General features: G+C 39.2%; 1 long non-coding RNA gene across 2 annotated transcripts; it reads right to left on the bottom strand.

The window, feature by feature from the left end:
• Window positions 1-658: 658 nt before the first annotated feature.
• LOC137204409 (uncharacterized) lies at window positions 659-26,066 on the bottom strand. 2 transcript variants are annotated; one of them, XR_010933603.1, is made up of 3 exons: window positions 25,931-26,066; window positions 3,608-3,764; window positions 659-1,991 (listed from the first exon to the last, which is right to left on the bottom strand). It is a non-coding gene; the product is annotated as an uncharacterized lncRNA (long non-coding RNA). The 2 variants fall into 2 exon arrangements; XR_010933602.1 differs by lacking the exon at window positions 659-1,991 and having other exon boundaries at window positions 3,551-3,764; window positions 25,931-26,065.
• Window positions 26,067-27,055: the final 989 nt, after the last annotated feature.

The following is a 27,055-nucleotide window of genomic DNA, read 5'->3' as shown; positions in this document are numbered from 1 at the left end:
TAATGAGAGTGCATTTTATGGATTATATGACACACAGTGTCTCCTGCTTTACCATATTCAGGGAGCAGCAAATACATATGTACAGTTTAAGTGCCCTGTTTCCTTACTATACAGTTATCATATATCTCTGTACAGTGAAACCAGCCTTCAGAATGCTGTGTAGAAGGTGGTGATAATTCTTGGCTCTTCTCCTTTTTGCAGATGCAAAAAAATCTAAGAAAGGGAAGCCATTCCTCACCACCAGGAGTGCATGTAAAGGAGGGCTGCCTGCCAGCCACGGTATTCGGGAAATTCAATTCACTTGTAATTGAATCCCCAGCGCAACACTCCAAGGTAGGTGGTGTTATCCTCCATTTACAGATGAAGAAAGAGGCTAGACAGATTAAGTAATGTATATTAGGTCACCCAGATGTTAAGTAATAAACCAGGATCTGAACTAAGCTTTCTCTGATTCCAAAGTCTCTTCTAAGACTATGCTATGCACCCTTGGGCTGTTTACTTACTTCTTTGGGCCCAAGCTTGGTTATCCTCCTTAATAGCTCCCACTCTACCCTGGATACTATTTTTAACAAACTATAAAAAGTTGCCCTACCGAATTAAAAATATTACAAAGCTACAACAATTATAAAGTTAAAACAGAATAGTAAGCAGAGAAACAGTAGAGTTCAGAAATAAACTTAGGTATATGATAAAGGAAACATTTCAAGTCATTTCAAATGGAAGAAAAATGGATTATTCTACAAATGGTATTGGGAAACCTGGTTAGCAAAACAATTAGTAGGTGCCCGATAAGTGACTGTAATTTGTACATGATGCAACTATGATATAACATGTTGTCCAGCTCCCGCATGACTGCTGAGACAAGAGATTAGAGATAACTTTTTGAGTTCTGGACTTTTTAAGTCTCTGGCCTATACAGTACTCTGATCTTCTGAATGCCTCACACAATCTCCCACGACACTTTCAATTTACAGAGTGTTTTCACTACCCTATTAGTGCAGGGCAGGTGCTATTATTCCCACTTTCTATATAAAAGCACTGAGGCTCGGAGAGGTTAAGTTCACAGCTGGCATGGCATGTGAAACTTAAACACCCGCTTACTGATTCTTTGTGTTACTGTCTTACTATCAGACTCAATACACAGGCTCTCCATCACATTCACACCCACACCATTTAAACAATGAAAAACAATGTCACTACATTAACACAATAACTATGTTAATTTCTCTGGATTCCTGATCAGTCTTTGTCCATAATACACATATTTAACATAAGTGCAATCATAGTTTAATTACAAGTTAGTGGCCCATTTTTCCACTTCACATGGTATCCTAATTCGCCAATACTGTTCACAGTTTTGCAGCAAATGACTGATGTACATCTTGACTGTCTCTTACACGCTCCTCTTCTTTAAACCCATCTGTGTAAATCTCCATTTCTTTTTTTAAATTTATTTATTTTTATTTATTTTTGGCTTCGTTGGGTCTTTGTTGCTGCGCGACAGCTTTCTCTAGTTGTGGTGAGCAGGGGCTACTGTTCGTTGAGGTGCGCAGGCTTCTCATTGCTGTGACTTCTCTTGTTGCAGAGCACGGGCTCTAGGCGCACAGGCTCAGTAGTTGTGGTTCCCGGGCTCTAGGGCGCAGGCTCAGTAGTTGTGGCACACGGGCTTAGGCGCTCCGCAGCATGTGGGATCTTCCCGGACCAGGGCTTGAACCTGAGTCCCCTGCATTGTCAGGCGGATTCTTAACCACTGCGCCACCAGGGAAGCCCTAAATCTCCATTTCTAATCCAATTGCTCTTAAATGAATTTCTTTCACAGGAGTGAATGCATGCAGTTGTGTTCCTCAAACAGGCAGCCATTTACCTCCCTTCCCTCAAGGAGAAGTCCTGTGTCTTTTCCCAGTCCATGGGTAACTCTACATGTACAGTGTGTTTGGTTTCCTCTGCTTTCAGAGTTTCTCTCCAGGAACTCTTCTTCTGAAGATTCTTGCCTGGGTGTAAGCAGCGGAAGGGGGCGTCAGTTGCCTTCTCGGATTAAGGATTCCCTCCCCACTCCTTTTTTAACCTGTGGCTTCCCAATTTAGCTTCCTCAGGACAGTCATCACTAAAACCATGATTCACCCCCATGGTTTCCTCCCTGGCCAGGGAGAAATTTCAAACTGAACATTTTCATCACCATTATGTATACAGTGTGATTCATGGAGAACAGACTCTGCTTAGAGAATTAAATAAGTCATTGTTTTCAATCATCCATGGTGGTTGTTTAAAGAGAGACACATCTCCCATACTTACTGTTCTATTCTCCCTATTTCAGGAGATGAAAATGACCTCATGGAAACACACCCTGACTTGACTGGTCTCTGTTTAAAAACAAGTATATAAAGAGAGACATGGAAAAAGAAATATATTTTTTGGTCAGTGCCTTGACCATAAGGTCAAGTTCAGTCTACTTAAAATAAGGAGTTATGAGGTCTTAACAAGGCATTACTCAAATAGGCTGTCAACAAACACCTATGGAATGTCTGTGCATGAGTCTGTTAGATCTCAGAAGGACATACACAGTCTCTGCCCTCAAGAGGTTGATTCTCTACACCCAGTTGTCTGGCAGACACACACACTGACAAAATCTGCCAAAAAAGGGTGATAATAAGAGGGTTGTAATATTTCTGATAATAAGAGGGTTGTAATATTTCTGCAAAAGGTTGATTTAGATCAGGGTTATAACTACGAAGTGCTTTTACTTAATTAAAATGTAGATTATTAAGCTACAGAATAATAACCATAATAATAACTGGGAAAGATGCTATTATGATTTGGTTTTGCTTTCAGACAGCTAATTGCAAAACATTTGTGCAAGAGGAAGAGTAAGATTTTTTTTTTTTCCCTAAGAACGTATGCTATCTATCAACAAACGCAACTATTTTCTTTTTCACCATTAAGGAGCCTTTCCTGGGGAAAGAAGCTCTAATTCCTTTCTGGGAGCAAAGAAAGAAAATTTATGATTTAGTACATCCCAGATTGATTGTAACTTTTCATGACTCAGCAAAGATGGGTTAGGAATGTCCAAACATATTTGAATGTTATGCCTTTGTGAGGCATGGGCATTGCCAGTAGTTGAAAGTTACGGTAGCTGTGATTCAACAGGGGAACAGCAACCTCTATCTGAAAAAAATATAATACTATAGTAACAAGCCAAATTGCTGGCATTGTCAGTAGCTGTGATTTCACTTTATTGATTGTCTCCTGTGAAACATGAGGCTCTTTATTTGAATCATTTGTATAGGTGTCATATCAGGTTAATTGCAGAGCAATTGGATTTAATAATAATATAACTGTGTATCCATGTCCATCGATTCCTAGAATCGTGAGATGTGAATTGCACTTGACTGTGAGGTCGTGCGATCCTATGCGATGGGATGAGCCAGTCCCAGGCTGATCATGTAAATTTAAGCTGCCCAGAGTGAGCTTTAACTTATATGCCAGTTTGGATTGTTACTGAAATATTTTATAGGTCTGGAACATGATTGGTTATAAATTGGATGCCCTTGAATTGTTTTAAAAAGCATAGCTTTATGTTGAGTTAACAGCATGACGTTAAGATTGGTACCAATGTAAATACAGAGGATGAAGGCTTTCTGTTGGCCATGCTTTCTTGCAAATTTGCACAGTTGCTTAAATTATTTCACTCTTAGTTGGGCTGCTTTGTCTTTGTTAGTCCATTGAGTAAGGAATGTAAGGTGGTTCTCAACGTAGACAGAAGTTCCCTGAAAAGCAAGGACACATACCAGATAAATATATCAATGACCAAGTCCATCATTCCATAACAGCTAAAGAAACGACATCATTATATATTTGCATAATTTATATTTATGTTTAAAATTCGTGGATATTTTCCACTTTTTCAGTCAAAGGACATTCATTTCCAAGAGAGTTGAAACAGGGGAAGAAATAAGTTTTGTGGGAAAATATCACATCCATATGGTGAAGAAAAACTAAAGAAAACATTCAAGACAAATCTAAGGAAAATTTAAGAGGTCTCAGAGACAGAAGGAAAAGGAGGAAGAGAAGAAAGAGGAGAATGAGGAAAGGAAGAGTTATAAAACGAGAAGATGGAGTAGCACAGTAAATACGGGCTGGCACGATAACAGCACTCAATAAAGGTTTTTGAATCAGTGACTCATTTAACCAAATTTTTAAAAAGTTGTGAAGAAAGTTAGTAATGAATCAAAATATATTGCCTAGATTGCTGTCTTTGATGAATCTAAAAAGGAGCAATGGACATTTTTGTTTAGGCCAAACGTTGCTACGTGAATTTATACTAAAATATTGTCTTTACCAGTTATATTTATATCATCTATCATTTTAACTAGCACAATTGCCATAACATTTTCTCCATATCATTTGGCTTCACGGTCATTTTGGAGAGATCACTGGGAGAATCACTGACTTCTACAATTCATCCAAACCCAGAATGTAAAATCATTTCCCTAAACCTAAATGCTTCTCATCTCCCTCTGCTTTGGTTAAGCTGACTTTCTCACCAACTTAAAGACAACTTTTTTTTGGAGGGGGGGTACCAAATCCAAAATAAAACTAAATACACTTAATAAGCATATTTATCTAGTAAGATATAAGCTATGTTTATTAGTGCCCCACAGGTTGATCTTTCTATGAGCACAAACCCTACAAGGTGGTTTTTAACCATTTTTTAGAAACATGTTTGAATGTGTTAATGGCTGAGATGCAGGCCCTGTCTAAATGCTAATGAATTATGTGACCATGTGTTCAGAGCTGCTCTGGCCCACAGTTGACAGCTGAGTCAACTGAAGGGAACAGCAGTGACAGGAGACAAGAAAAGAAGCTACTTTTATCTTTTACAGATCTTTATTTGGTATGAATATAGTGATAATATTTCAGACTTAGGAGGACTATAGGAACCTGGACAATTTTAAAGGGAGGTGTAAGTGAGATTACACACACTATCAAGAAGAAAACTTCATATTTATGAATAAAGTTAAGTGCATAGCGTTTTCTAGTGTAATGAGGATAACAGGAATCAGTATCCTTCTGTTATGCCCCACAGTTCCATCTCTTTGGCCCTGTGATTTCACCATGTAGTTGCCAGACACTGGATTTTCTTAATTAAAGCGAGACTTGTTAAGTGAAAACAGTAAAATGAAGAGATTCAAGTAAGAATCAACAAAAGAAAAATGACACTAAAACAATGAACCTTGCCTTACTATTCATATTTTTATGTAGCTCCTCATAAACACTCCTATTGTATAAAAAGTACAGCAATTTTCAACGATTAGGATGAATTTTGGACCCAAGGCCGAAGAAAAGTTAAAAACGATAAAATGTTCTTCTCATTCTAAGGAGATGCTTCCTCTGAATGGATTCATGTTTTTATATTTCATGTATTTCATAGGCACCTTTCTCTTTGTTCATAAACATTTTATTCATAGCCTGGAAAGACAAAAAACAAAAAGCAACAAAACCCTGACAATCCAATTTGCTTTTAGTTCTACCTACTCTTGAGTCCCACCCTCCATTTTTCTACCTTATTTCTAGTGCCTTGTCATTATAATAGTGAAGGAAAACAAAAAGCCTACAGTGTTTGAGCAAAACCTCACCAAACTGCTTTGCCCTCCAAAACCTGTGTCCTGTGCCCCAGGGGCAGACACCAGCTGGAAAATGGGGCTGGGGAGGTGGCGCCGGGGAGAGGAGAATGGCAAAACGTGACCTGGCAGCACACTGCTGGGAAATGGTGCTCAGGGTCTCTCTTAGGCTAGAGTTTCTATCTTATAAAAGATTTGAAATTTTTATACTGTCACAGAACAAATAAAACCAAGACTATTGTTTCACAATCTATGCAGCCAATTGCACGTACTGATTGCATGTTTCTTGTTCTATCACATTTCCAACAGTTGCAAATGTTTCTTCCCCTGGGACTGTCAGGATGTCATATTGGTTTACTAGGGGGGTGGGGGATAGGGGAGGACCTTAGAGCATGGAGAGATAGCTGTCAATTGGATGATGGAAGATGACACATACTTGCTGTTACACCCACCCCCATTCCGTGCTCTGATCAGGCACTGATTCACTTGACTCATCGCTTAGGCATCCCCTATTTCATTTCCATGCACTTGTTCATGCCCACACTGACCATATTTTAAACCCCAAAGTGGGGCACCAGCTCTAGCAATTATGACCATACTTGCAGGACCATGGTCAGGTTTGAAATAAAAACTGTCTCAGAAGATCTAGACCATGAGATGGTCATATCCACTGCATTTCTTCCAGTTCATACATCTATAAAAATCTACCCCATTTATTAGGGACTCATTTAAGTGCTCCTCATTCAAAAAAACTTTTTTTTTAACTATTCTAATGTAATGTGACTCCTTCTGAATTAATAGTTTGTAAAATGTTGCCTTATATTTATTACAATGGTGATTTACATCTATAGAATATATTATAACATTATAACCTCATCCATACTTTTTTAAAACATGTAATATAAGCCATGCATCTGTTATTCTGATAAAAATGTAAAAGAGGGTTTTTTTTTTTAAAGTATGCTACATGTGGGCTTCCCTGGTGGCACAGTGGTTAAGAATCCACCTGCCAACGCAGGGTACACGGGCTCGAGCCCTGGTCCGGGAAGATCTCACACACCACGGAGCAACTAAGCCCATGCACCACAACTACTGAGCCTGCGCTCTAGAGCCCACAAGCCACAACTACTGAGCCCGTGTGCCACAACTACTGAAGACCACGTACCTAGAGCCTGTGCTCCGCAGCAAGAGAAGTCACCACAATGAGAAGTCCGCACACTGCAAGGAAGAGTAGCCCCTGCTCACCACAACTAGAGAAAGCTCTCACACAGCAACAAAGACCCAACGCAGCCAAAAATAAATAAATAATTTTTAAAAATAAAGTATGCTACATGTATGTTATATATATAATAAAAGGCAATTAACACATAGCTTTCATGTTATGTATAAATGTTAACCATTTTTTAAGCACTATTCAAGCATGGCATGCTATATAGTGTTGGAATTTTTTGTTTTCTAAGGCTGTTTCTGTTTATAAACTACTTTGCCTACTCCCTTGGCCCTCCAAAAGAGACACATTTATAATCAATTTATTTAAGCAATTATAGATGAAGGCATAGATTGGGGAGGACCTACCTAAAGATCCTCTGTGACAAGTCTTAGAAATCTCAAGCCAAGATAGGAACATTAGTACTGCACCTATTGCCTGTGCCACTCTAGAGGCACAGTTATATTAGCTTATAATTGATGCCTTGTATTTTATTTTCTTGCCTCCTTGTTTACTAACTCTATGTTTTCTAATAGAACTATGCAACTTTGGAGTTTGGGGATCAAATATCTGCCTGTCTTCCATTACTGCTGCTATCTAGATTGTCTGTCGACATTTTCTACATCTGGTCATCTGGTGTTTACTTGAACAAATACAATGAACATACCATTTCTAATACTGATACTCACTTTATCAGAAAGGTTATTCTTACAGTGAACTGAAATCTGATTCGTTGCCTCTCACTTCCTTTTTTTATTGAAGTATAGTTGTTTTACAATGTTGTGTTAGTTTCAGATGTACAGCAAAGTGATTCAGAGTCTTTTCCATTATAAGTTATTATAAAATATTGACTATAGCTCCCTATGCTGTATAGTAGGTCCTTGTTGTTTATCTTTTTTATATACAGTAGTGTGTATATGTTAATCCCAAACTCCTAATTTATCTCTCCCCCAAACCTGCCCCACTCTCCCCTTTGGTAACCATAAGTTTGTTTTCTATGTCTGTGACTCTATATCTGTTTTGTAAATGTGTCTCTTTTGGAGAAGGTTCAAAGAATGAAAGAATAATGGGGTTAAAGTACAGGCAATGAGGGGTAGGGAAGTAAGAGGTAAAGTTGGAGAGTTCAAACACCACCAGAAGCCTTGGAGGCCTGATAAGTTTTCTCCTCAAAACAATAGGAAGTCACTGAAGAGTGTGGTAAATTGCATTCTTGATCACCAAATATTCTGGCTTCACTTCCTCCAGTGTTTCTCCCTGTGAGAAGATCATGCATCCCTCCATACTGAACTCAGAAGAGACTCTGTGACCTGCTTTGGCCAATGAAGTAGGGGCAGCAATGACATGCGTCCCTTCCAGGCAGAAGCTTTAAGAGCCAGCATGCAGATCACACTTTCTCTTTGTTCATGGTCATTGCTACCATGGCCGGCAATGTTCCACATAGAGGCTGCTCCATCAGCTTGAATCCCAAAGTGGAATTTCCATGGAGCAAAGCCACAGACATGCTATGAATGAGCAGTAAGCTGCTGTTGTTGAAAACTAAAGAGATTTCTGGGGTTGTTTGTTACTACAGGTATTACCTAACTTATTCTGACACATACAAAGGATTTGATGAGTCCTGAAGGAACATGACCAAATTTGTGTTTGGAAAAGATGAGCAACTACTATTCAGAAAGTAGATTACTGAAAAGAAACCAAAGTAGGTTCTGGAAAACAAATTAGGCAGTTATTACATTAATCCAAGTAATTGCACAATGGTGAACACAGAGATACAAAGATGTAGATATAGCCAAAAGCTATTTAGGAGGTAAAATTTTCAGGGTTTTGGGATAGATTTGGATCCTTGGTGGAAGAGGGGAATGGAGAAATGGGGGTTTGGGGGAGGATGCCTAAGTTTCTGGCTATAGGCTTCAGATGAACACTGGTGACTTAAGATGAAATGGGTAAAACTAAAAGAGGACAATACTTGAGAGAAAAGATCACGAAGTTTAGAACATGCTGAATCTGAAGCGCCTTTGAGACAGCCAAAGATGTTGAGTGGGCAGTTGGCTATAGGTCTGGGACCCAAAGGAAAGGTCAGGTTAGAGAGAGAAATTTAGGAATCACTGGTATATAGATGGTAACCATGGGTAGCAGTGAGTTTGCTAGGTAGAGAGTAAATAGTAAAAACCATAAGTGCAAGAGAACAAAAGAGAAAAAGATTTTAGGACTAAATGTTGAGAAGCTCCAAAACTTAACATCTGGGTGACAAACTTACGCTTATTAAGAAGGATTAACCAGAGAGGAGGGAAGAGAATCAGGAGGATATGGTGCCTCAGAAGCCAAAAGGAAAGAGTGTTTTTCAAAAAGGAGAGAGTGATTCAGTGTCAAGGCTGCTCAGAACTCAAGAAAGATGAGACCAAGAAATCTCCACCGGGTTGAGCATCATGAAGGTCACCAGGGGCCTTTGCCACAGCCAGTTGTTACCAAAATGGTGAGATGCCACACAGTGTCCCTGCTGGCTGTCGCACAAGGACATGAGTGAGGCCAGCATCCCTACAGGAGGATCAGTCTCTATGTATCAGTCCTGCTGACAGGGTCTCACGAACATTCACTAACACGCTCCCTGTGCTACCCAGTAGTTTGTCCTGCCCCCTTTCTCCACCCTCTGCAGAGGTTAAGAAAAAAAGTATAGCTCCAAACCATGATAAAACCATTATTTAACATCATTTTGTGGGTATTTTGGAAAACAGGATTAACTACACATGCCATGATATTCAGTTACAAAATTAAACATACTCTTAAAAAGTTTATTCACATTAATTTAAGTAATTAAAAAAATACCAAAACCCACATGCAGTGTTAAAACAAAAAACTTTCTGCTGATTAAAAAATACATATGTTCTTTTGAATTAGAGTAGTTTTTCTTTTTTGGCAGGGGGAGGGTGTAGGAGGTGAGGATAAAGAAAGAATCCTCCCTTCTTATTTTCTTTTATTTAAATTTATTTAAATTTATTTTTTATTGAAGTATAGTTAATTTACAGTGTTGTGTTAGTTTCAGGTATGCAGCAAAGCGATTCAGTTATACATATATATCTATTCTTTGTCAGATTCTTTTCCATTATAGGTTATTACAAGGTATTACATACAGTTCCCTATGCTAATCAGTAGGACCTTGTTGATTATCTATTTTATATATATATATATAGTAGTGTGTATCTGTTAATCCCAAACTCCTAATTTATCCTTCCCCCCAACCCTCTTCCCCTTTGGTAACCATTTCTTATTTTTCTTAATTTCTGGTTCAGATTGCTCCTACAAATATTGTGACTACATACTTCTAGCTTATTCATTTATACAATAATCTTATTTTTTTTGTCTTTTGAACTGTCCCTCAGGCCCGGCCTTTTCTTTTCTCACCCATTTCTGCCACTTCTTGCTTCTGTCTTTGCCTCCCCCCCAATTCATTTTGCATAAGTGCCTACCTGTCAGAATCCTATTCTTAAAATCCCATTTTAATCATTTCTCTGCCATCAGAGAAATGTAAAGTCTCTGAAACTTTACATCACATGAAGTGTAAAGTTCTCCACTTAGAACACAATCTGTCCTCATCTGACTACCCCCCACCCCAGGTACAAATTCTGCTCCGCTAAGGCTCATCAGAACCAGGCCTCACACTCCTATTTGCCTTTTCTCTGTACTTTGGGACCGACCTCCCCTTTGGCTGAAATGCCCTCTGCTCGTCCCTTCACATAACCAGATCTGACCCATCCTTCGAGGCCCTGTAGGAAAAATCTGCAGGTAGAAATTGCTTACCTTCTACAAGAAATTTGGTAATAAAGAAATGAATTTTATGGAGATTTCACTATGCTCTTTACATGAATTATGTCATGGAGTACTCAGAATAGCCCCTTGAGATAGACAACATTTTGCATATGATGAAAGTAGGGATTAAGTTCATCCGTGGAAAAGCACTTAGCACAGTGTCTCCCCATGATAAGGATTCGGTAAATGCTGACTGTCATTATGCTTACTAGAGAGATTTAGTAATTCTTCCAGGTCACACAGCAGTAAGTGAAAGAGCTAGAACTCAAACTCTGGCTTCACAGCCCACTCTTACTTTGACAAGAGCAGCAATACTCTGCACTGCTGCTACCTTGCCAACCTTCTTCAACTGTTAGAGTCAACAGTGATTTCTGCTGCCTGAATTCCCTAGCAGTTGGAGTATCTGTACTAGGCTGGTTTGCACTTGATGGCTGTCTTACTTGGACTTTTACTTTTTCTTCAGTATATGTCTTATCTCAAGACATGAAGATGTGTCTTATGTTTACTAGAGTAAAGACTAGTGGTGTGTGGACAAATGTCTACCAGTCAGCTCTCAAGGAGGGGAAGGGGCTGATTCATACTATTTGCTGATTTCAGTGGTATAAATACTGCTACAATGGTCAACTTAAAGATGCCAAAGTGAAGTTAACCAAGTCATAAAATTCTTGCAAGTTTAACAATTGGCTCCTGCAAATTGGTGAAAGCTGGCTACGGCATACCACTGGTACAAAGGATTAGATATTGTACTGTATTCTCTTGTTTTGCTTAGTGCCAAGCTTGGTGCTGAGCAAATAGGATGCATGACCGCATATTTGGAGCTTCTGGTTCAAGGCTGGAAATTGCATATAAACATTTACTCGGCCCACTTCCCAAAATCCCATTGAAATGATGATACACAAAAACTAATACTTCCATAATAGTGCTTAAACAAGAAAAGGTGCCAATAGTCAATTAGAAAATTTGACAAATTTATGAAAGACAAGAAAGCAGATGGATTCCTATTGATGGATAAGCCAAAGGAAACCACAGATTGAAACCAGCACCAGTGAGGCTGCTATGGAGGAACCATTCTTCCCAGGAGGACTCTAAGCTCAGCAGGTACGGATAGCTTAAGTAGACAGTGGAGCAAATAATCAGGGCAATTCATTTAAAGGCTAAGGAATACCTGAGTCAGTCTGCCCACTGCCTCTTGTACATATTGTGAGCATTTTGTCCCCAGCTACAGGTCTCAGAATTGCTTTTAAAACCAAGTACAACGTTTCTCTGGGAAGGACCCACCCCCCTCCCCGCCCCGCCACTCCGCAATGTGGATATTTGAGGCTGAAGAAATAAGAGCAGAGCCTCTGAGATCTCTGAAAGACTCAGAGGGAAAAACTGGGTATAATAAATAAAAATGTGTTTTAATGGCCAAGCTGTAGAGGAAGGGGAAGGAAATCTCCAAGTGGCACAAATGAAGAGAAACATCAAAGGCAAGGCGCTAAGTACAAGCTGTGAGGCCCGCCTCCCTTGCAGCTGGGGGTGACCATGTGATACAGATCCAGCCAACAAGATGTAAGCAGAAGTGGGCTAGGGATTTCAGGGAAAGTTTGGTTTTCCTGATCTGGGAACCATTCCTTCCTCCTTGTTGCTTTCTTTTCCCTTCTCCTACCTGAACTGTGGTCATGAGGCCAGGAGTGGAATAGCCAGCTTGCCACCATAAAACAAGCAGAAGGATAAAAGGTACTCTTTAAGGATGGAGGGGCAGGAAGATACAAGGAGCTTGAGGAAAAGGACATGGATGACAGTATTGCTTCCCTGCTCTGCCTATTTCCAACCTTCTTATTATGTTAGAAAAATAAAGCCCTTCCGAGTTAGGCCACTATAGTAAAGTTTGGTTGCATCCCTAAATGGTGTCTTGTATGTCTGGGATCTTGGATGGGAGAAAAACACCTTTGAGACATGGAAACCCCAGGCCTGAGCTATGTGTGTGCATGGGAGCTGAATTTATACTACTTGCTTGACTCAGGAATCCCAAATTGAGAAATTAAATTTAAAAATCAAGCCAGGACATCTGAAACCTCTAGAGCCCTAGCAGTAAAAATGTACATTCAGGGCTCCCCTGGTGGCGCAGTGGTTGAGAGTCCGCCTGCCGATGCAGGGGACACGGGTTCGCACCCCGGTCCAGGAGGATCCCACATGCCGCGGAGCGGCTGGGCCCGTGAGCCATGGCCGCTGAGCCTGCACATCCGGAGCCTGTGTTCCGCAACGGGAGAGGCCACAGCAGTGAGAGGCCTGCGTACCAAAAAAAAAAAAAAAAAAAAAATGTACATTCACTCCATGGGAACACTTTCACATCTCCTGGGAAGGAAAAAAAATTAGATATAAGTTCATAGTCAAAAATTACAAGGTCTATGAAAGAATAAACTACCATGGGTGAGTCAACAAATATAGCAAAGGGAAGAATCAGCATTCAGAGAACTGCATCTAAAAGAACACTCTGAAAGAGACTATGAAATGCCTACAACATGACCAAAGATGTAAACAAAGGCACAGGAACCATAATGAGAAAAAGAAGACAACATGAAAACAGAATAAACAACTCTGAAAAAGAACCAAATTGAGTCTCTATAAATGAAAAACATAGTCACTACAATTAAAAACTCAATGAAAAGGGTAATGAATATTTGAGACAAAAATGAAGAAAGAATCCATAAACCAGAAGATAGATTTGAGGAAATTTCTCAGAATGTGGGACAGAAAAACTATGAAATTGTGGCTAAGAGCCGCGAGAAGTTTCAATATATATCAAGTAGACATTCCAGACAGAACAAAGAATAGAGAAAGGGGGGAAGAGATAATATTTAAGAAAATAACACCTGAGAATTTTCTGGAAATAAACTAAAACATAAATGAGTCTTCAGATTTCAGAAGCATGCAAACATCCCAGCAGTATAATTTTTAAAATTCACAATTTGATATACAATACTATGGTGAAACTTCAGAATGTCAATGATGAGGAGAAAAATCTTAAAAGCAACCAACGCAGATATCCTAAAAACAAAAAGCAAAAAAAAGTCCAATTAGACCTTCATCAAAGTTGTCATCAGTCATCATAGATGTCTATGGGAAATAAATAGCATCTTTATGCTGCTAAGAGAAATAATCCTCATCCTAGAATTCTATACCCAGGTAAATTTTTATTTCAGACTGAGAGTGAAACAGACATTTCAAACCAACAAATATTGGGAGTTTACCACTCAATGACTCTTCCTAAAAGATCTGCTGTGGGGTTTACTTCAGTAAGATAAACAGCTGAATGCAGAAGGAAGAAGTGGAGAGCAAAACATAAGGATGAATAAAGAATTTGGTAAACACATTGTCAAAATTAAGTAATGATTTACTGTAAATAATAAAACTGAGGGCTAATGTGAGAGGACTTTAAAAATAAAGTAATACTAAGATACCAGTCAATAATTACACAAGACATTGTAAAGGAAGATCTGAGTTAAATGGTCATAAAGCCCTGTATGCGTTTGAAGAAGAACAGACATATTGATTAACTTTATATTCGGTTAAGAATTTCTAAGAATAAACAGTAAAGAAATAGAAATACAACTTTTAAACCGAAGAGGACAAAGAAGGAAATTAAAAGAAAAAGAGAACTTGAGATATTGACAGTCCAATAAAAGGCAAGAAATGAAGGGGATGGGGAAAAAACCAGAAATACAAAATCTAAATGAATTCTAAATAGAAAATCTAAAAACATAATGCTGAGTGATACATACATTATATGAATATAAATGTATATTTTAAAATGTGAATCAATGTAAAATATTGCTAACGGACAGATACATGAAGAAAAAATATAAAAACAAGGCTAGGAAAGACAGTCACCAATTTCAGAATAGTGGCTACCTTTGGAGGGGAAGGGAGGAAACTGGGACTGAAAACGGGTACAAAGGCTTAAATGTATGTTCACATTTTTTCCCTATACTGTAAAGGATGGAAGGAAGGAGGGAGGGAGGGAGTGGGGAGGAAAAATGATGAGCCATTCAATCCAAGGGTAATTCTACACAAATAAGCAACACATGAAAACTGACCCCTTAACAAATTAAAAAGTAGAGAGAACAGATATAGCATGAATAAATATGAAATAAAACCTATGGAGGTTGATTGGATAACAGCTTGTCTTCGGTTACTGGTATTGGCATTAGTGTTCTATCTGCAAAGGTTTCTGGGAGAGAAAATGAATTTAATTTGCAAAAGAAAAGATTGATATTAGAGTGAAGGAAGGATTATGTGACTCTAAGACTGTTTCAACCTTTAATAGATGTTACTATATCCATTTTAGAAGAGTCTTGTTTCCTTAAAATATGTACAAGTAAGAATGATTTGACTTATAAAAATCTCTTTCTGAAGGCAAAATGTTACACTAGATAACTGTTCTCCAACGTGTTGATGTGCAAACATCTGGGTAAAAGAACTGCAAATGGTAAAAGACCTCCTTGGGATGCTTCCAATTCATAAAGTCTCAAACTAAGGAAGTTCCTGCACCCACTGCTGTTTGCCACAGTTCTGAAGAGGAGAAGAGAGGGACAGGGAAAGGGAAGGGGAAGGGGAGGAGGAGGTGGGGAGATCAGAGGTAAAACTGCATAAACGACTCACCTACTTTTACCTACTTGTTCCCTGTTTCTCACTCAGGCAAAGGGTTAGATGCAAAGAGAACTGGAATAAACTCCGAATGTGATCACTTTCTACATTTCCTCTTCCTACAATTTTCCAGACAGCTGGCCTCCCTTACCTCAGCCAGAGTAGAGAGAAAGTGGGGTCTAATTACATCTCTTCCAATTCAAGCTGGCCATGGGGACAGTATCAGTGGGAACATTTGTTCATGGGTTTTATTGTTAAGTTTATGGCAGCTAAAAATACAGGCCCTGCCCTTTTGTCTTTTCTCACAGTGATGGCAGAGATTTTCACCCAGACACCAAGACCACCAGACATGACATCCTGGGTCAGTCCTGCAGACCCTTCACTGCTTCTTGGAGGGTCCCATGAATACTTTGAGGACTACCAGGAGATATAATCTCTGCCACCCCAGCCAGAAGGATGACTCTGAAATGTCATTTCCCCAACAATTCTCTTTCTTTCATTGAGGTATAATTCATATATTATGAAATGCACATATTTTAAATTAATTCTATTAATTTTGATAAAATTATGCTCCCATCCCAATCAAGGTACAGCATAAAATCACTTTTAAAGGAAAATTATTTTCTGGATGAAGCCGATAGCAATGAAACACAATAGCTTCTATTTCCAAATCTTACATTTGCAATTTTAGAAATAGTACCCAAGACTTGAAGATAATGAGATACAGTGTAGTAAATAGTACATTTTACCCCATCTATAAGAATAGTTCGATTTTCCATAGTCATTTAGATAAGAAACAGAAAATGCTATAAATCACTGTAAAGTGATTTGTACTTTAAAGTACAAATCTTAACATTCGTATGCTGAAAAATGATTAATCATACTTTATATTCTTTTCATATTTTATTATACTGCCACATGAATAAGCTGATATACCTTATCTTATTTCCTATCGGGAACAATCTGGATTAACAGTCTAGGCTGAATTCCATGCTAGAAACGAGGATACAGAGCTACAAATGGTTCTCTTTAAGTCAAAGGAAAATAAGAACAAGTACAGGAACACCTTACTCTGGAGTTTCTTTATTTGGGTTTAAACCTCTCTTCACAGGCTTTTTTCAAGTCTTTGAAGCATTATTAAATGATCCTACTATTGATTTTCCGTGCCTCAGTCCTGGTGAAAATGGAGTGACTTGGACCACTAATGACTGAAGTCCACTCATCGTCTGAAGGACAATCACAAAGGCTGGAGCTCATTCCTGCAAGCATCCTCATAACTTAGATTTCAACGCCTGGAAATAGGACAGGTGGGAAATAGGACACAGAATTCAACTCATCTCTCTTACTTAAATATAGCACTGCTGCTATTTCTGTTACTTATCTTGGGAAATTTTATAAGTATTGGTATATTTTGCTATTCAGCATGAAGCTGTATGCCTCATTTCTACCTTTGAGATCCAAATTTCCAAGTAATCACTTTTAGGAAAGCATTCCTCTATTTCCAGCTTCATTCTCCATGGGCCATTTATTTGTGATGCTGAGCCACTGAGTAACTTGAACTTACAGTAAGAATTTGTGATGCCAGTTTCCACCGTAAAAAGAAAAGCTTTTCAGACAAACCAATTTTTTTAAAAATGCGTAAAAGAAATGAACAGGCATTTTCACATAAGAGAGGGGAAAATGAATGGTCTCATAAGTTCAACCTCATAAATAATCAGGAAAATGCAAATTAAAACCACAGTGAGACACCATTTCAACACCCCTTCAGAGCAGCAAAAGTCTGTAGTCTGACAATACCAAGTGTTGATGAGGATGTAAAACTCCGTCCTAAGCACATTATACTTACAGTATGTGGATGTTATATGACTGTGTGTCATGTGACTGTATGTTAGATGATATTAAATAAGTGTTGCTTTTCTTAGGTATGGTAATCCTGAAGTATTTGGGAGTGAAATGTCAAGATGTCTACAACTGTAAAATGGTTCAGCATAAAGGATGAGCAGAGAGAAAGCAAGTAGGGGGCAGGCTCTGGGGGCAGAGTCTGTAGGTCTGAATTGTGTCTTGCCCACTTATTGATTGTAGTTTGGGTAATTAATCTCTCTCTACCTCAGCTTAATTATCTGTGAAGTGGAAGTAATGGTGGTATATATTCAATAGAGATGTTGTGAGCATTAAATGAGGTAATTCACGTAAAGTACTTACAGCGGTCACTGCTTTGTCATAAGCCTTCAATAAATGTTATTACCTCTGTTGGCTCCATTTTGTAGTTGATGTAAGTTGAGACTCAGAAAGGTGATATAACTTGTTCAGTCACATAACTGGCTATTGGTGGTTGGAGCTAAAAGAGCTGGAGCTGTCAGGAAGCTCTCCTACTAGTAAACAGCAACACACACACAGCAGCCCTGTTTACAAGAGCAAATATTTGAGACAATCCAAGTGCCCATCTACTGTAGAATGGATTGCTAAATTGTGTTACATTTCCCTACTAGAAACCTATATAGCCAGGGAAAGGAATAAGACAAATTAACATGAAGAGTATCAAAAAATTGAAATAAGTTAAAAGCTTTTATTTTATCCTTAAAGACTTTAGCTGCTCTAGCAACAAAAGGACTGATTAACCCACTAAAACTACCATGAAGGGCTTCCCTGGTGGTGCAGTGGTTGAGAGTCCGCCTGCCGATGCAGGGGACACGGGTTCGTGCCCCGGTCCTGGAAGATCCCACATGCCGCGGAGCAGCTAGGCCCGTGAGCCATGGCCACTGAGCCTGCGTGTCCGGAGCCTGTGCTCCGCAACGGGAGAGGCCACAACAGTGAGAGGCCCACGTACCGCAAAAAAAAAAAAAAAAAAAAAAAAAAAACCTACCATGAAGAAAATAAATCAAAAAATGCTTTGGTTTAGAAACACTTTGTACTTCATCACAGCATTTTCTGTAAGAGCAAGAAATTGTTATCTAAATGTTTAAAAGGTGAGTAGTTATATAAACCAAAGAATTACTCCTACAATGAACTAATTTGCAGCCATTGAAGTTGTGTCTTTAAATGAATATTTAGTGATATGGTGGAATGCTCACTGTATAATGTTGAATTAAAAAATATAGAATTGCAAAGGGCAGACAGCAGAAGCAAGAAGAACTACAATCCTGCAGCCTGTGGAACAAAAAACACAATCACAGAAAGGCAGACAAGATGAAAAGGCAGAGGGCTATGTACCAGATGAAGGAACAAGATAAAACACCAGAAAAACAACTAAATAAACTGGAGATAGAAAACCTTCCAGAAAAAGAATTCAGAAGAATGACAGTGAAGATGATCCAGGACCTCAGAAAAAGAATGGAAGCAAATTTCGAGAAGATGCAAGAAATGTTTAACAAAGACTTAGAAGAATTAAAGAACAAACACCTAGAAGAATTAAATAACAAACAGAGATGAACAATACAATAACTGAAATGAAAAATACACTAGAAGGAACCAATATCAGAATAATTGAGGCAGAAAAACGGATAAGTGACCTGGAAGACAGAATGGTGAAATTCACTGCCGTGGAACAGAATAAAGAAAAAAGAATGAAAATAAATGAAGACAGCCTAAGAGACCTCTGGGACAACATTAAATGCAACAACATTCGCATTATAGGGGTCCCAGAAGGAGAAGAGAGAGAGAAAGGACCCGAGAAAATAATTGAAGAAATTATAGTCGAAAACTTCCCTAACATGGGAAACAAAATAGCCACCCGAGTCCAGGAAGCACAGAGAGTCCCAGACAGGATAAACCCAAGGAGAAACATGCCGAGACACATAGTAATCAAATTGACAAAAATTAAAGACAAAGAAAAATTAATGAAAGCAACAAGGGAAAAACAACAAATAACATACAAGGGAACTCCCATAACGTTAACAGCTGATTTCTCAGCAGAAACTCTACCAGCCAGAAGGGAGTGGCACGATATATTTAAAGTGATGAAAGGGAAGAACCTACAACCAAGATTACTCTACCTGGCAAGAATCTCATTCAGATTCGATGGAGAAATCAAAAGCCTTACAGACAAGCAAAAGCTAAGAGAATTCAGCACCACCAAACCAGCTCTACAACAAATGCTAAAGTAACTTCTCTAAGTGGGAAACACAAAGGAAGAAAAGGACCTACAAAAACAAACCCAAAACAATTAAGAAAATGGTAATAGGAACATACATATCGATAATTACCTTAAATGTGAATGGATTAAATGCTCCAACCAAAAGACGCAGGTTCGCTGAATGGATACAAAAACAAGACCCATCTATATGCTGTCTACAAGAGACCCACTTCAGACCTAGAGACACATACAGACTGAAAGTGAGGGGATGGAAAAAGATATTCCATGCAAATGGAAATCAAAAGAAAGCTGGAGTTGCAATACTCATATCAGATAAAATAGACTTTAAAATAAAGAATGTTACAAGAGACAAGGAAGGACATTACATAATGATCAAGGGATCAATCCAAGAAGAAGATATAACAATTATAAATACTATATGCACCCAACATAGGAGCATCTCAATACATAAGGCAACTGCTAACAGCTATAAAAGAGGAAATCGATAGTAACACAATAATAGTGGGGGACTTTAACACCTCACTTACACCAATGGACAGATCATCCAAACAGAAAATTAATAAGGAAACACAAGCTTTAAATGACACAACAGACCAGATAGATTTAATTGATATTTATAGGACATTCCATCCCAAAACAGCAGATAACACTTTCTTCTCAACTGCACATGAAACATTCTCCAGGATAGATCACATCTTGGATCACAAATCAAGCCTCAGTAAATTTAAGAAAACTGAAATCATATCAGGCATCTTTTCTGACCACAACACTATGGGATTAGAAATCAATTAAAGGGAAAAAAACGTAAAAAACACAAACACATGGAGGCTAAACAATACGTTACTAAATAACCAAGAGATCACTGAAGAAATCAAAGAGGAAATCAAAAAACACCTAGAGACAAATGACAATGAAAACAGGACAATCCCAAACCTATGGGATACAGCAAAAGCAGTTCTAAGAGGGAATTTTATAGCAATACAAGCCTACCTCAAGAAACAAGAAAAATCTCAAATAAACAATCTAACGTACACCTAAAGGAACTGGAGAAAGAACAACAAACAAACCCAAAGTTAGGAGAATCAAAGAAATCATAAAGATCAGAGCAGAAATAAATGAAATAGAAACAAAGAAAACAATACCAATGATCAATAAAACTAATTGCTGGGTCTTTGAGAAGATAAACAAAATTGATAAACCAGACTCATCAAGAAAAAGAGGGAGAGGACTCAAATCAATAAAATTAGAAATAAAAAAGGAGATGTTACAACAGACAACGCAGAAATACAAAGCATCATAAGAGACTACTACAAGCAACTCTATGCCAATAAAATGGACAAACTGGAAGAAATGGACAAACTCTTAGACAGGTATAACCTTCCAAGACTGAACCAGTAAGAAATAGAAAATATAAACAGATCAATCACAAGTAATGAAATTGAAACTGTGATTTAAAATCTTCCAGCAAACAAAATTCCAGGACCAGATGGCTTCACAGGTGAATTCTGTCAAACATTTAGAGAAGTACTAACACCCATCCTTCTCAAACTCTTCCAAAATATTGCAGAGGAAGGAACACTCGCAAACTCATTCTATGAGGCCACCATCACCCTGATACCAAAACCAGACAAAGATACTACAAAAAAAGGAAATTACAGACCAATATCACTGCTGAATATAGATGCAAAAATCCTCAGCCAGATAATACCAAACAGGATCCAATAACACATTAAAAGGATCGTACACCGTGATCAAGTGGGATTTATCTCAGGGATGCAAGGATTCTTCAATATACGCAAATCGATCAATGTGATACACCATATTCACAAATTGAGGAATAAAAACCATATGATCATCTCAATAGATGCAGAAAAAGCTTTTGACAAAATTCAACACGCATTTATGATAAATACTCTCCAGAAAGTGGGCATAGAGGAAACCTACCTCAACATAATAAAGGCCATATACGACAAACCCAGAGCAACATCATTCTCAATGGTGAAAAACTGAAAGCATTTCCTCTCAGATCAGGAACAAGACAAGGATGTCCACTCTCACCACTGTTGTTCAACATAGTTTTGGAAGTCCTAGCCATGGCAATCAGAGTAGAAAAAGAAATAAAAGGAATACGAATTGGAGAAGAAGAAGTAAAACTGTCACTGTTTGCAGATGACATGATACTATACATAGAGAATCCTAAAGATGCCACCAGAAAACTACTACAGCTAATCAATGAATTCGGTAAAGTTGCAGGATGCAAAATTAATGCACAGAAATCTCTTGCATTCCTATACACTAATGATGAAAAATCTGAAAGAGAAATTAAGGAAACACTCCCATTTACCACTGCAACAAAAAGAATAAAATACCTAGGAATAAACCTAAGTAGGGAGACAAGAGACCTGTATGCAGAAGACTATAAGACACTGATGAAAGAAATTAAAGATGATACAAACAGATGGAGAGATATACCATGTTCTTGGATTAGAAGAATCAATATTGTGAAAATGACTATACTACCCAAAGCAATCTACAAATTCAATGCAATCCCTATCAAATTACCAATGGCATTTTTTATGGAACTAGAACAAAAAAAACCTTAAAATTTGTATGGAGACAAAAAAGACCCCAAATAGTCAAAGCAGTCTTGAGGGAAAAAAACGGAGCTGGAGGAATCAGACTCCCTGACTTCAGACTATACTACAAGCTACAGTAGTCAAGACAATGTGGTACTGGCACAAAATCAGAAATACAGAAAAATGGAACAGGATAGAAAGCCCAGAGATAAACTCATGCACCTATGGTCAACTAATCTATGACAAAAGAGGCAAGGATATACAATGGAGAAAAGACAACCTCTTCAATAAGTGGTGCTGGGAAAACTGGACAGCTACATGTAAAAGAATGAAATCAGAACACTCCCTAACACCATACACAAAAAGAAACTCAAAATGGATTAGAGACCTAAACGTAAGGCCAGACACTATAAAACTCTCTTAGAGGAAAACATAGGAAGAACACTCTTTGACATAAATCACAGCAAGATCTTTTTTGACACTTCCTAGAGTAATGGACATAAAAACAAAAATAAACAAATGGGACCTAATGAAACTTAAAACCTTTTGCAAAGCAAAGGAAACTACAAACAAGACGAAAAGACAACCCTCAGAATGGGATAAAATATTTGCAAATGAATCAACAGACAAAGGATTAATCTCCAAAATATATAAACAGCTCATGCACCTCAATATTAAAAAAACAAACAACCCAATCAAGAAATGGGCAGAAGACCTAAATAGACATTTCTCCAAAGAAGACATACAAATGGCCAAGAAGCACATGAAAAGCTGCTCAACATCGCTAATTATTACAGAAATGCAAATCAAAGCTACAATGAGGTATCACCTCACAGCAGTTAGAATGGGCATCATCAGAAAATCTACAAACAACAAATGCTGGAGAGTGTGTGGAGAAAAGGGAACCCTCTTGCGCTGTTGGTGGGAATGTAAATTGATACAGCCACTATGGAGAACAGTATGGAGGTTCTTTAAAAAACTAAAAACAGAATTACCATATGACCCAGCAATCCCACTACTGGGCATATACCCAGAGAAAACCATAATTCAAAAAGACACATGCGGGGTTTCCCTGGTGACGCAGTGGTTGAGAGTCCACCTGCCGATGCAGGGGACCTGGGTTTGTGCCCCGGTCCGGGAGGATCCCGCATGCCACGGAGCAGCTGGGCCCGTGAGCCATGGTTGCTGAGCCTGCACGTCCAGAGCCTGTGGTCCGCAGCAGGAGAGGCCACAGCAGTGAGAGGCCCACGTACCGCAAAAAAAGACACATGCGCCCCAATGTTCATTGCAGCACTATTTACAATAGCCAGGTCATGGAAGCATGCTAAATGCCCATCGACAGACGAATGGATAAAGAAGATGTAGTACATATATACAATGGAATATTACTCAGCCATAAAAAGGAACGAAATTGGGTCATTTGTAGAGACGTGGATGGATCTAGAGACTGTCATACAGAGTGAAGTCAGAAAGAGAAAAACAAATATCGTATATTAACGCATATATGTGGAACCTAGAAAAATGGTAAAGATAACCAGTTTGCAGGGCACAAATTGAGGCACAGATGTAGAGAACAAACATATGGACACCAAGGGGGAAAGTGGAGGGGTTGGGGGGATAGGGGTGGTGTGATGAGCTGGGAGATTGGGATTGACATATATACACTAATATGTATAAAGTGGATAACTAATAACCTGCTGTATAAAAATAAAATGAAACAAAATTCATAAAAAGAAAGTTACATTTCACGTGGGTCTTAAAAATATATATATATGTAGAATCCCAAACATTAAATATAAATATACAATTGACCCTTGAACAACTCTGGGGTTAGGGAGACGTCCTGACCATCAACCCCCTGCAGTGAAAAATCCATATAACTTTATAGTTGGCCCTCTGTATCCTCAGTTCCACATCCATGGATTCAACCAACTACAGATTGCCTAGCACTGTAGTATTTATTGAAAAAAATCTGCATACAAGTGGACACATGCAGTTCAAACTCATATTATTCAAGGGTCAAATATATATACATATATATTTGTATGTATATGTATATAATAATGTATATGTATACCATATATATATATTCACATATGACATATAAAAATACATGTATCTCACAGAAGAATAAACCTAGAGGTTTATGCACCAAAACAAAGTTTTTTAAGTTAAAAGTGGATTTCTTTGGATGGAGAGATGGGAATGGTTTTTCCTTTTTGTTCTCATCTGTAATCTTGATTTTCTTTTATTTCTACAGTGATAATATAAAAGTGGTGAGTCAAGAGAGTAATTAGGCAGCATCTAATAAAGTCATGGACTTTGTCCCTAGAATCCTGAAACATTTCCCCTCCCGGGTGAAATTCTTCACATGTGCACAAGGAGACATATATAAGAAGGTCCATAGCAACATTGTTTACGACAGAGAAAAAGTAGAAACAACAGACATCAATCAGCAGAAGCACAGGTATCTAGACGTGGATATCTAGGCAGCAGTTAAAAGGAAGGAAGCAGAGGTACTGTACTCAAGCTGGGTATATCACAAAAATACAATGTGGAGTGCTTATCTGCAAATTGCAGAAATGTAGGTGCAGTATGATACCGTTTATATAAAGATTAAGAACATGCAAAATCACACTATATAATGTCTTATTTATGTGTATATACATTATGTGGCAAAAAAGATTTTTAATGCATGGTTATGATAAATAGTTTATATGAGGAATGTAAGGGTACTGAGATTAAGAAGGGGGACACGTGGTATGAGGGGGCTTCAATTACACCTGAAATGCTTTATCTCTTGGGCTGAGTAGTAGAATACAGATGTTTGTTATATAATTCTCTTTGGGTTTGTTGTATGCCTGAAATGTATAATGAAGTAAAAATTTAAAGTCGAGTGTATCTCTAGAAATGAAATTAATTTCATTTCTGGAAGGTGCAATCATGGACTTTTGCACTAATTTCTTAAAATATTTTTACATCTTTATTTTTGGCAAAACCGACATTTCCAAACCAGAATATTTATTTTCCTGCTAAAATAGAAATGGCTTTTAATGAGCATATTTGATTATAATCATTACCCAATTTTGTTCAAAACGCAAACTGTCTTCACTGGGGTAAAAATTAAAGCATACGACTCCCTCCCTTAAAAATACGTATTTAAAAGAGGGGGTTTAGAGACAGGCATTGAATCTGAAAAAAGTAGCAGTCCTTCGATTCTTTCTGCATATTCTAAAGTTAGGGGGAACTCTATGCTCAGAGTAGCCCCTCGGTGTCTAAGCCGGGCTGCCAGCCTTGGCATGGCTGGTGATCCCAATCCTGGCCAATTTTGTCAGGAGGCAGAATTACACATTTGCACATGGTTACACAGTTTCGTCAGCGAAACAGATTTAAACTAGCTTTAAGAGAAGGAAAAGAAAACATTCGGTGCATTCCACGTTTTCCCTTAAGTATACTGTACCTTCCAGTCATGCTGCATTTTGCATTCCTCAGAGCCCCAAAAAGCTATTTAAACTTTGCACATAAATCACTCCATCCCTTGTGAAATATAGCTGTCTCCTGCAAGAGAACTCCGGGGCGACCGGTCCCAAGTGGCTACACTCGGGGCGGGGGGGCGGGGGGGGAGGAGCCCAGCTCAAAGAGAATCAAAGGCAGGTGACTTGAAGGGACGCGCTGCCTGCCTGGAAGGCTGGAGAGCCTCGGGGAAGTTCTCATTTTTTCTGTTCCGCATCCACCACAGTCTTTGGATTAAAAGCTCATGTGTTTAAAGCTGGTAAATTCTACCTCCTGACGACACGCTCTCAGCAGTTCCAGCAGGTGGGAAATGGAGGGTTACAAGGGCGTAAAGGATCATCAAAAGAGAGGACGGAAGAAGCAGAGCCAAGCTGGAAAAGGTGACGACCACCAAAAATTAACAGTGATATAAATGGGGGGAGGAGGGAGTATGCTCCCAGCAAAGAGGCTTTCCTTGTACCAAAGAATCCACCGCGCGGTGCCTCTAACTCACAGACGCGACTTGATTGACAACAGTTCTGTTTACACACCACACGGCCGCCTCGGGAAGTCGTCGTCCAGCGTTCGCAAGCCGGTGCCTGCGTTCTGTTCTAGATGCTTCCTCTGGAAAGGAGCGGCCTGCGCGGGGCGAGGCGGAGCGCTGGGAAGGCGGGGCTCTCCCCACCCGGTCCCCACTCGCTGGGGAGGAGGAAAACCGGTTCCCTCGCCAGCCTACCCAGGATCTGGCAGAGGAGGGCCGGGCGGTGCTCGGGACGAGTCCATGAAAACACCGGGCATCTGCCTGGCACGTCCCAGGGCCTCCCTCCCAGCGCACCGACTCATTCTGCACTGCTGATGAGGGCCTCTGAGAACAGAGGCAATCTCCGACCCAAACCCTGCCCAAAGCCCGGCTCGGGCGCGCGGACACACACACACACACACACACACACACACGCACACACGTGCGCGCACACTCACACCCACGCACTCACCTGCGCAAGCGCACTCACACACGCACCCACTGCTCAGGTAGGTATTGCCAATAGGGGCCCCTTCTTTCTATGAAAAGTGCTTCGTAGCCGAATTCAGCGGGAAGGAATCATCCCAAGGCAGCCCTTGCTCCAGGACCTCCCTAAAGAAGTGCGAGAAGTCGCCTCTAGAAAACCCTGGAAGCTTCGACTTCCCAGGGCGAGGGAGAAAAGTCCACTTCACCTTTAGCTGGCCAAAAATCGTTCCTTCCTTTTTGGGCCTGGCTTCTCCGGTAACTAAAAGGGCTACATCTAACGTGAACCATCACTCAGTTGCCTTGTTTTCTTGTGGAATAGTGGGATCTTAGGTTCAGAGTTAAATTCATCCCCTGTCGTGACATGGCACCACGCTAGGCACCTGCACGGAAGTCAACTCACCTTGTCCTTATGCAAGGGTATGGGGCTGCTATTAATATCTGTCTAGTAACATAAGGAAAAAGGGTTTAGTAGGTCGTGCGATTTGTATAGTCATACAGACTAGTTCAGACTTGCAGGCCTAGCTTTTTAAACTCCAAGTTTCAATACTACGTAACTTAGAAGTGACTTCATCCTTGACCTATTATTTTTCTCTACAACCATCTCTCACGAGCTATCTTTATTTCCTCCTTTCC

This window comes from Pseudorca crassidens, chromosome 13, assembly GCF_039906515.1.
Source record: "Pseudorca crassidens isolate mPseCra1 chromosome 13, mPseCra1.hap1, whole genome shotgun sequence".
NCBI classification, from domain to species: domain Eukaryota; kingdom Metazoa; phylum Chordata; class Mammalia; order Artiodactyla; family Delphinidae; genus Pseudorca; species Pseudorca crassidens.
Note: the sequence above shows the minus strand (reverse complement) of the source record. Positions and strands in the feature narration are given on the sequence as shown.